Source organism: Meriones unguiculatus (assembly GCF_030254825.1).
Source record: "Meriones unguiculatus strain TT.TT164.6M chromosome Y unlocalized genomic scaffold, Bangor_MerUng_6.1 ChrY_unordered_Scaffold_23, whole genome shotgun sequence".
In the NCBI taxonomy this organism is placed as follows: Eukaryota; Metazoa; Chordata; class Mammalia; order Rodentia; family Muridae; genus Meriones; species Meriones unguiculatus.
In genome coordinates, this window is record NW_026843709.1 from 15643109 (window position 1) to 15654993 (window position 11885).

An 11885-nucleotide genomic window follows, 5' to 3' on the forward strand; every position below is an offset into this window, starting at 1 on the left:
CTTTGATTTTAGTTCAGAAAGAGCAGACTTAAAGCTTCGTTAACAACTGCAGTTGGTTAAGGTGTTGAGCTTTACCTAGTGTCTTTATATAGGTTTTTTTAAGGTTAAGCCTAAGATGGTTAACTATAAAATTTGCCTATTTGTCTTAAAATATATAGTTCTAAAACATGCATCTCAGAAATATGCTAGAACTAGATTAAGTAACATTCTGTTTTATAGGACATAGCTTAAAACAGATGATAAAAACAAAGAATAACTCAGATATGCAGGCCCTCAAGCTTATCAGAGATCTGATGAATATGGCATTTTAACATATGTAAGTTTATTGTGACAGAAAGTCCCAAAATCCTGGCAGTAGCTCCTCAAGGTCTTTGAGAAGATTTGGACAACAACAGATGACTGCAACTTTGGATTGTGGTATGCTAACCACTGGGCAATACTGCCCCAACTGGCCCACTGCTAGGGCCTGAGAAACGGGACCATCCCAAATTAGAAAGAAAAACAATTGGACCTTGAATAAGGGCCAGCTAAAAAGAAAGAGCAAGTCAGGCAATTTAAGGGAGGACTGTCCTTGAAGCTGTAAGCGGCCTGCTACAGAACTGAGACATGGGAGAAGAGGGGAGAACTGTCCTTGGAGCTGTGAGCTCCCCGTTACAGCTGCCAACCGCATAACTGCTATCTTTTCTGCTAACTAATCAATGTAAAGGCCTGATTTTTTAGGAATAAAAACTCTGTGCTTTGTATGCTCGGGGTCGTCTCCTGCTTTGAAGGGACGACCCCCATCGCAATCTGAATAAACTGCCTCTTGCTTTTGCATCGAACCGCGGTCTGTGAGTCACTTTGGGGGAGGGAGCAGTACGAACACTGCACCCAGAGTGCAGGTTTTGTAGGCCCAGCCTAAACTGTGGACAAAGCCAAGGACACCTGAAGAACAATTATCTCACAATGTGAGAGGCAAGGTGAGATCAATGTCTCCTGTTTCCTCTTTCCACAGCAGCGGTTTCTCATCCTCTATGCCTGATGGTTGGCTTGCCTCTGCTCAAGAAGCCAGGAGACCACATGAGCCAGGGACACTGCCTAGGTGATGGACTAACTAGTCATCTCTGTCATTTTGATTGGTACATTTACTTAACTCATAATTTATCCTTCTCAGGTCTCTGATCACATTGATGTATAGGCTGAAAGGCTAGGCTTAGTTAACAGTAACTTGGCAGCTAAAGAGCAGACAGTTAGTTTCACTATCAGCTCATTGGACAGTTCATTAGTTAGTTAAAACTACTAGGTACTATATCTTTTGTGTAAAAAGAAAAAAAACAGGTTTGCCCTGCTCACAGGCTTTACATCAGTTGCCAATGTCTTATAATAATCGTTAAATTAAAATATATATATATAATTTATATAGAGTCTGAGGATGTAGGAGTTCAGGTTATAAAAATCTAAAAAATGATGGTCTACATACTGATCCAAGTGTCAATTTAATAGACGTCATGTTAACACTTAAGTAAAAAAAGGAGAAAAAAAAGTACAAGCAGTTTCTCCCGCAGGCAATTTTACTTAGCCAAATATAGGAGGATTTACTCAAGGTTGCACAGAGCCTGCTGTCTGGTTATTATGGTTGCACGGAGTTTCTCAGGGTCAGAGCAGTCCGCTGTAAGACCACCAAGGTTAGTCTGTGAGAGACTGGACTTTTGAAAATAGCCAAGAGGCTGAGTTCTGCTGCTCAGATGCCGTTAACTCCAAAAAGGCTGCCACATGGATACACTTAAGTTGTTTATAAAAGATATAAAACAAACAGCTGACTGGTACCAATTCTGTTGGATATAGTTTTTACCTGTTACTCTCAAAATGTTGTTGTATTAGATTTGCTGATATGTTACTTTTCTGAGTTTTTAAATATATATATATATATATATATATATATATATATATATATTTACTTTTGTATACCAAAATTTCACATGAGTTTATAAAAATCAAAAGGTCATGAGACCTAGATCTGGCATAGTTCAAATGGATCCCAGAAGAGTTTTTCCCTGGTGTTGGGATTCCTCACTTTTTCCATTTAGCAGACAAATCTTATCTTCTGTCTCTTGTCTGCATTTGTCTCAACAGATTTTCACCTGGTTGACTCTGGGCTGCAAGCTGAAATCTGGACTTGTTGGAAGCTGACATGACTGCTCCCTGTCTCTTCAATTGGATCAACTAACCAGAGACTGTTAAGGACTGCCTCATTGATCAGCCTTTGACTGGCTCCTAGTAATCTTTACCCATGTACTCTCCCCAACTTTTGACCAGCATTTCAGCCTCATTCAAACTGAGATATCAATGATCTAATCATCAGCATGAAGAACTTCCAGAAGACATCTCATCGGCCCTTTGTCCCATTCTACAGGCTGAAATGTTGAGTCAAATGAAAAAAAAATTTTTTTCTTAAGTTAAAATTCTCACTCTGCAGCTGCTTCATGATTGAAGCAGTTACAAGGAGAAGGGGGAGATGAAAGGTTAGGCTAACTTTGTAATCTATATGTCCTCTAAAGCCTATAGTTTTGAGTTTTAGGTTCAGGTTAAGCTAAAGCCTCTTAGTACCTTTCCAGAGAATGGAAAAATGTGACCGTATCTACGAGGACAGATAGAAAAAAACTCACGCAAGCAATGACCTTCACTCAGAAAAAGAAAAACTCCTGTCTTTGAGATAGCATTTCCTAGCAATGAACCCAGATTTCTTCTGAGTAGCTTTTGACCTGCAGCCAAAAGTCTGCAGCCCCTAATCTTCAAGGATGAGCTAACCACCCCCACCTTCAATTGCAACTGCATCCACACTTGGCAGGACTGGCCAAGCTTGAGCACCTAAGACTAACCAATTATCTTACTTTATAGCTTCCTCATCTAATCCTAAACTTCCAAAACTGCAACTTCAAATTTCCTTCAATTTTTCTTTTAAAAACTTAAAGGCCTTTGTCTCCCGGTGCCACTCTTTGCTGACCAGCAGGGGTGGCCCCATTGTGAAATGGTTAATAAACCTCTTGCTTTTGCAACGAGTCTTGGTCTGGTGGAGTTTTTGGCAAGGGCACGATCTTGAACTCCTGAGCTGTGAGACCCCATGTCTTACACTACGATGATATGACAATGCTATTATGACATCGCAATTGTATGACATTTCATTGTTATTATGACATGATTTTGATATAACATCAAAATGGTAAATTTGACATCACAATTTATAAAAATATCACAATACTATTATTATAAGATAGTTTCAAGACAATAGTTTCTATTGTGACATCACAATTGTAATATGGCATCACAACTTTATTATGACATATAAATTATTTTATGTCATCACAATTGTGTCATTGTATCTTAGTCCTCTTATGACTTCACCATGGTATTATGAGAATTCAAATATATTATCACATCATAATTGTATTATGATATCACAACTGTATTATGACATCTCAATGGTTTTATTACATCACAATGGTGTCATGACAACTCATTGCTATTATGACATCCCAATGATAGGACATCATAATGGTATTATGACATCACAAAGTCATTATGACATCAAAAGGACATTATAACACCAAAATGCTATTGGTATTATGATACCACAATTTTATCATGACATCTCAGTGGTATTATGTCATAACAATGGTGTAGTGACATCTCATTGCTTTTATTGCATCACAATAGTATTAGGAATTAACAATGGTGTCATGGTATCCCAATGGAATTATGACATCACAAAGCTATTTTGAAATGATTGTGGTATGAAATCACAATGTTATTTTGAAATCACAATGGCATTATGACCTACAAATGCTATTATGACATCATAATCTCATTATGTTATCACAATGGTATTATGACATCAAAATGCAATTATGACATCAAAATAGTTTGACATTCCAAAACGATTATGACACCACAATAGTATTTTGATATCACAATTATATTATGAGATCACAATGTTATTATACATCACAATGATATGATATTTCAATGCCATTATGACATCACAATGATAGGACATACAAATGGTCTCATGCTATCACAATAGTATTATGACATCATAGTGGTATTATGACGTTACAATGGCATTATGACATCAAAATGCTACATTGCCAACAAAATGTTATATGACATCACAATTGTGTTATGATACCTTATTGATACAATCACATCACAATGGTATTATGACTTCACAACTTTATTATGACACTCAATGATATTATGTGTTCAGAAGTATGTAATCACATATAAGTGGTTTTATGAAATAACAATGGTGTTATGAAATAAAAACGGTGTCATGAAATCCCAATGGTATTATGATATCACAATGTTATTTTGACATCACAATAGTATGACATTCCAATGCTATTATAATATTGAAATGGGATTATGATATTACAGTGCCATTATGACATCTATTGGAATTATTACATGACAATGGAAAGATTTCCAATGCTATGATATCCTTACAATGATATGACATCACAATGGTATTGTAACGTCACAATGGTGTTATGATTTAACAATTTTATTATGATATCACTTTGCTCATATGATAATATGACATTACAAAGGTATTAAAACTTCACAATGGCATCATGACATCAAAATTCATCATGACATCCCAATGCTCTTATGATATCACAATGGTTAGGTGCTGATTGGATGAAAGGGAAAATGATGTCAAGAAACAGGTGAAAGCCAGTAAAAGTTTCCAGAGCTAGTTATTAAAAGGGCAAAGTGAACAGTCTGCTTGAGAGAAAGGCTAGCAGCCCTACATTCCTCAATCTGGGCAGCTGAAAGCACACAATCCAGAGAGGATAGGTACTGTGTCCAAGATTCTTAGTTCAGGAAAACTATTACATATTTTTTCAAGGGGTCATTAATAAAGTCACATATCCCTGACAGGTGATTTTCATATTATCACACATTGAAATATTATTTATTAAATGAATAGATATGTCTTCAGTCAGTTAATAACTTACAGGGAAAATGCTCCCTGACCAAGGCAACTTTTTTAACAAAAAGTGTTTATTTGAGACCTTGCTTATATTTTTACAGAGACTATCTAGGATGTCACATCAGCAAGCAGAAAATTTGTTGTAGTCCTTCAGCAGAACTGGGAGCTTTTCATACTGAACCATCCGCAGCAGACAGTGAGGGAGACTGAGGGAGGGAGAAAGAACTAGAGAGACAGATTCAGAAATACAGAGACCGAGAATAAAGGAAACCAAGATATAAAGTGAAAGAGACAGTGAGACAGAGACCTATTCTGTCTGGTCACTTTCATTGGCATAGCAATCTCAAAATACCCCTCCTAAAATATAACTGCAATAGGAATTATATTGTCAAACAAGGCTATACTTCTTAACCATTTGCAAACATTTCCTCCCTGGGAACTTATCAAGAAGATGGAGGGACTTCTAGGCTAAAAGAATATAGTTATCCTGATAGTTTGTCATTCAATACAATAAATAGAGTCTCAGCAAATTCCAAGTTCTAAAGAACAGGACTGACTGTCTCCTTTGGGGAAAATGTTGAAAATTTTCAGCTAAGAAAATGACATCATTATATTTTAGGCAAATGGATGAAACCAGGAAAAATCATTGTTGGTAAAGTAACTAAAATGCAGAAAGACAAATATGGTATGTATTCACTTATTAGGAGGACTCCTAATTAGTGGGGTATAAAGTTCCAATAGGCTATTTAATTATGCCCAAATTAGTCTTCTACTAGGGTGATTTGGTGGCAGTGAATTGAACTGTTGGGCTAGGACATCACATGGAAATTTTCAAGCAACCCAGCTATTGTAATTAAATAGGCTGTTGACTGCCCTGAACTGACTGATCATTGCCATGTTCTTGGAACCACAGAGATGCTTCCTTCTGCATCAAATGGGATTGCATACAGAGACCAACCGTCCAATATTATGCACAGAGACCTTAAAACACCCAGGTCTAACTGGGCTTTCCCTTTGAAATTCTTCCTCCCCTCAGAGCTCTGGGAAGCCTGCAAGAGAGGAGGCAGGAAGAGTGTCATAAGTAGAAGAAATTGAGGATGAAAGGAGAACAATGCCCTTAGAATCAGACCACAGAGGAAGCTGATGCAGCCAGCCTTGATGAGACCTGGTTATCAAGGTTCAGATAGAAGGACGAGGAGGGCCTCCACTATCAGGAAACTAGAGAAAAGTCATAGGGTAGAAGAAGTAGGGTGGGTGGGACTGCAAGGAGAAGGGGAGGAGGCAACAAAGGGTATACAATTTGAAAAATATGTAATAAATAGTTATATTCATATAGAAAAACTATGATCAATGTGATAAATTATAGAGCTCTTCAAGACTGATGGCTTTTTCTTGGGCATAGTACTAGTGTGTCGCAAGGATGAACTCAGTTTTCTTTAGAAGACTTGACACTGAGACTCTGATCATATTCCAATGGGTATATGAACAACACATACATCAATTGATATATTTTAAAGAAAAAATGTTACACATGGTGTAGAAATTTAGTGTTACACATGGATAGGAATTTGAACCTGGGATCAATGGAAAAGGAGTGTAATGTAGAGTATATGAATTTTCCACATAATTAATAAAAATGGTATGTTGACAACTTTATACTAAATTATAACTTGGAAAATAGATTCCGCTAAAGGAGGGCAGAGTTTGACTTTGTAAGGCATGCTTTCTAGGATCTCATTATGTAGCTGAGAAACGTAGCCATGAACTAGTGGTTACCCATCTACCTCAGACCGCGTGAGCTCAGGTGGCACCTCTGAACAAGAAGTATTGACACTAGCAATACATTTGAAGACTTTGCCTGGAGGACCACTGCAGAAAACACTTCTTCTCTGGTGTCCTAGGCATATAACACAGACATATTCCTCTGTCTTGAAGGACTAGTTTGAACTGTGAACCAAGACAAGGAAAATTGCTCACTGAACACTGAGTAGGACACAGCTGCAAATCCAGTAGGACAGCCTTGGCAACCGTGCTCATAGAGATTTGGCACCCCTAGTGTGGAACAGCACCTACTTTCAAATATTTATTGTCCCTAAGTTCATTTAAACACACAGATCTTTCTGTGTTTGAGCCAAACCAGTCCCAGGAATTGTTTGGTTTCCTTCTCTTTTCCCTGCTCTAGAGACTCAATACTCCAGGAAATCCCAGGTCCATCCTGCCTATTATATAAATAAGAATCTGAAAGTACATTTAATGAGTATGCCAGTAAATGCTCAGTTCAAAGTCACAACCTAGAAAATTTCAGATCCAATATCACAGCAGGAGACAACCTGGTCATTTGGTACATTCCCCTTAATCCCACATCACTGTGAACCTTCCCTACTTATCAAGGTATCTAATTCAATAAACAGTGAAGCTTCATTTCCTACCTGATGTTTTCACAGAGGTAAACAGGAGTAACGTGTGGGATCTGGAAAAAGGATGACATAAAGGCTTGTTGGGTGTCACAAGAAAAATCACATATGCACAGGATCAGAGATAGTGGACACAGAGGAAAGTTTGTTTACTCATCTCCATAGAAACCTAAAGATTCTCTCAGGTGCTGATAGGCCAAGATAGAGAATGATGTCAAGAAACAGGTTAAAGCCAGTAAGAGTTTCAGGAGCCAGTTATTAAAAGGGCCAAGTGGACAGTGTGCTTGAGACAAAATTTGAGCAGCCCTACATGCTTCTATCTGGGCAGCTGAAAGCACACAACACAGGGATGTATTTCCTATGCCTAAGACACTTAGATCAGGAAAAGTGTTACATATTTCTTTCAAGTGTTCATTAATAAAATCACATGTCCTTCACATTGGAGTTTCACATTATGATAGATTTTATTATTATTTGTTAAATGTACAGATTTGTCCTCAGTGAATTACTTACTGTGAAAATGCTCCTGGACCTTACTTTTATTTTTACAGAGACCATCCAGGAATACACCTTGTCAAGCAGTCATCTTGTAGTTTTTCAGCAGAACTGAGAGCTTTTCATACTGAACCAAAAGCGGCAGGCAGAGAGAGGGAGACAGAGAGAGAGAAAGATCTTCAGAAAGAGATTCAGAAATATTATGACCTAGACTGACAGAAACAATTATATAAATTGACCTTGACCAAGAGACAGAGACTCCATTCAGTTTCATCACTTTTAATGGAATATCAACCTCCAAGCACAGCCTCCTATAATATAACTCCAAAAGGAATTATATTTTAATATTTTTCATTTTAATTTTTGTTTTTGTTTTTTTATTTTATTATTATTTTTTTGGATCAGTTACATTTTATTAACTCTGTATCCCAGCTGTGTCCCGATCCCTCGGATTCCCTCCCAGTCCCTCCCTCCCTCCCTCATCTCCACCGTGCCCCTTTCCAAGTCCACTGATAGGGGGGTTAATTACACTTTATTCATTTTGTATCCCTCCATCAACCCCTTCTTTCTTCTCTCCCTGTCCAATCATGCCCTTCCCCATATCCACTAATATGGGAGGTCTCCCACTCCTTCCTTCTGATCAGAATCTATCAGATCTCAGCAGGAGTGGCTGCACTGTCTACCTCTATAACATGTTAAGGGTGCTCCTCTATCAGAGTGTTGTTTTCAAAGAGCAGGCCAATCAGTTCATATCAGAGGCATTCCCTCTTCCAATTACTATGGAACCTCCATGGAGACTGTACTGCCATGGGCTATATCTGTGCAGAGGTTCTAGTTTATCTCCATGTATGGGACTTGATTGAAGTATGAGTCTCAGGAAAGACCCTTGTGCTCAGTTTTTTTTTTTTTTTTTTCTGTAGCTCTCCTTTTGGAGCTCCTGTCCTCTCCAGTTCTTACTATTTCCCACTTCTTTCATTAGATTCCATGCACTCTGCCCAACAGTTGGGCATCAGTCTCAGCATCTGCTTTGATAGTCTACAGGGTGAGCCTTTCATAGGCCCTCTGTGGCTTCTCCTAACATGTTCCCTGTTTTCTCCTTCCACTGATGTCCATACTCTTTCCCTTTCTGGATTTGGATTGAGCATTTTAACCAGAGTCCTTTCTCTTGATGAGTTTCTATATGTATACAGATTTTAGTAGGTTTGTCCTACTAATATTATATGTCCTACATATATTATATGTCTATAGGAGTGAGTATATGTTTTGTGTGTCTTTCTCATTCTGGGATAGCTCATTTCCAGTTCCCACCATTTACCAGAAAATTTCATGATTTCCTTGTATTTTATTGCTGAGAAATATTACATTTTGTAGATGTTCCACAATTTCTGTATCCATTCTTCAGTTGGGGGGCATCTGGGTTGTTTCCAGGATCTGGCTATTACAAATAAAGCTGCTACAAACATGGTTGAGCAAATATCCTTACTATGTACTTGAGCCTATTATGGAAATATGCCTAGGAGGAGTATAACTGGATTTTGAGGAAGAGCTATTCCTAGTTGTCTGATGAAGAACCAGATTGATTTCCAGAGTGATTGTATAAGTTTACATTCCCACCAGCAATGGTACAAGTTTTCAATCCTGCCAGCACTGGAGGAGGTTTCCCCTTTTCCACAATCTCTCCAGCATGTCTTTTCACTTGAGTTTTTGATCTTGGCCTTTCTGATAAGTGTAAAGTGAAATATCAGTGTCATTTTGATTTGCATTTCCATGTTGGTTTATGACCTTGAACATTTCTTTTGATATTCCTCTGTTGAGAATTCTCTGATTAGCTATGTTTTCCATTTTTTAATTTGATTGCTTGATTTTTTGTTTTTCAATTTTTTTCGTTTTTTTTTTTTTATATATATACTAGATAATACCCCTCTGTCACACAGAGAGTTGGCGAAGATTCTTTCCCAATCTATAAGCATTCATTTTGTTTTGATGACAGTGACCTTTGCTTCACAGAAACTTTTCAGTTTCATGAGGTACTATTTACTGATTGTTGCTCTTAGAGACTGTGCTGTTGGTGTTCTGTTCAGGACATTTTCTTTTGTGCCAATGAGTTCAAGATTGTTCCCAAGTTTTTCTTCTAACCGATTTAATGTGTTTGGTTTTCTGTTGAGGTCTTTGATCCACTTGGACTTTAGTTTTCTTCAGGCTAATAAGTGTGGATCTATTTGCATTTTTCTGAATGTAGACATTCAGTTATACCAGCAGAATTTGTTGAAGATGCCATCTTTTATCTATTTTATGGTTTTGTTATATTTGTCAAAAATAAGGTGTCCATAAGTGTGTGGGTTTTTTTCTGTTCATTCTGTTTGGTTCCACTGATCCACAGTTCTGTTTCTATGCTAGTACCATGCAGTTTTTATTACTGTTGCTGTATAATACAGCTTGAGATCAGTGATGGAGATACTTCCAGAAGATCTTTTATTGTAGAGGATTGTTTTAGAAATTTTATGCTTCTTTAATTCATATGAAGTTGAGAATTTTCCTTTCAAGGTCTGTAAATAATTGTGTTGGTAACTTGATGGGAATTGCATTGACTCTGTAGTTTGCTTTTGGTAAGATGGCCATTTTTACAATGTTAAGCCTGCCAAACCATGGGAGATCTTTCCATCTTATGATACCTTCTTCTAATTGTTTCTTCAGAGACTTGAAATTTTTTCATACTCTTGTTTGACATGCTTGGTTAGGGTCACACCAAGGTACTTTATGTCTTTAACCAAGTACAAAAACACATCAAAGATATCATCCATGATGACTAAGATCCTAGGTATGCAGGGGTGGTTCAATATATGGAAATCCATCAATGTGATCTACCACATTAAAAAAAATGAAAGAAAAAATACCACATGATAATCTCCTTAGATGTTGAAAAAGCTTTTGACAAAATCCAACACCCATTCGTGTTTAAAGCATTGGAGAGATCAAGAACACAAGGCACATATCTAAATATAGTAAAGGCAATATTCATTAAGCCTATAGTCAACCTCAAACTAAACTGAGATAAACTTAAAGCAATCACACTGAAATCAGAAACAATGCAAGGCTGCCCCCTTGCTGGGAGCCAAGGTTATTTACTGAAGACCAAGTCAATTAGTGAGCCAAAGCCACTTATTGGAGACAAAGCTATTTACTGAAGCCAAAGCCAAATAGTGACCAAAGGTCATTTAGTGGAGATCTAAAGCTATTCAGTGGAAGAATTACCTAGGACCCTAAATTATGGGTGATAGATTTGTGAAGACATCCATCTGCTAGTTTTAGTGCATCTGTGAGATATCTTAAGAAAACATCCTAGTGGTATCTTTCAGGTGCAATATTTAACCCATGAAAGCATTTTTCCTATCCCCTGCAGCAGTAATTAAGCCTTCCCCCTTTCCTGCCTTCTCCCAATATAAGTTAGGTAAAAATTTCTAATAAAGGAGGCTTTGATCAGACAAACAGACTTAGCCTTTATTTATTTTGTTTCTTGTCCCTCCCCACTCATTCCTTCCACCCCCCTCTTTAGGAACTCATTGAAGTTCAGCAGGTCGGGATACCCCCTCACTCCATATATCTTCAACATTGTTCTGGAAGTCCTTGCTAGAGCAATAATACAATTCAAGGAGATCAAGGGTATACAAATCAGAAAGGAAGTCAATGTATAACTATTTGTAGATGATTTGATAGTATACCTGAGTGACCCCAAAAATTCTACCAGGCAAATCCTACAGCTTATAAAAAACTTCAGCACAGTGGCTGGATAGAAAATGAACTGAAAAACATCAGTAGCTCTCCTTTATACAAAAGACAAAAAGGCTGAAAAAGAAATTATGGAAACAAAGGGAATTATATACAATGCCATATCCTCACACTTCCCAGACAATTCCTCACTAGGAAATCCACATGTAAATAGGTGGGCTTAAGGGGGACATTTCAATTCAAACCACCTGGAAGTGAAAGAAAATGGAGGGATTTCT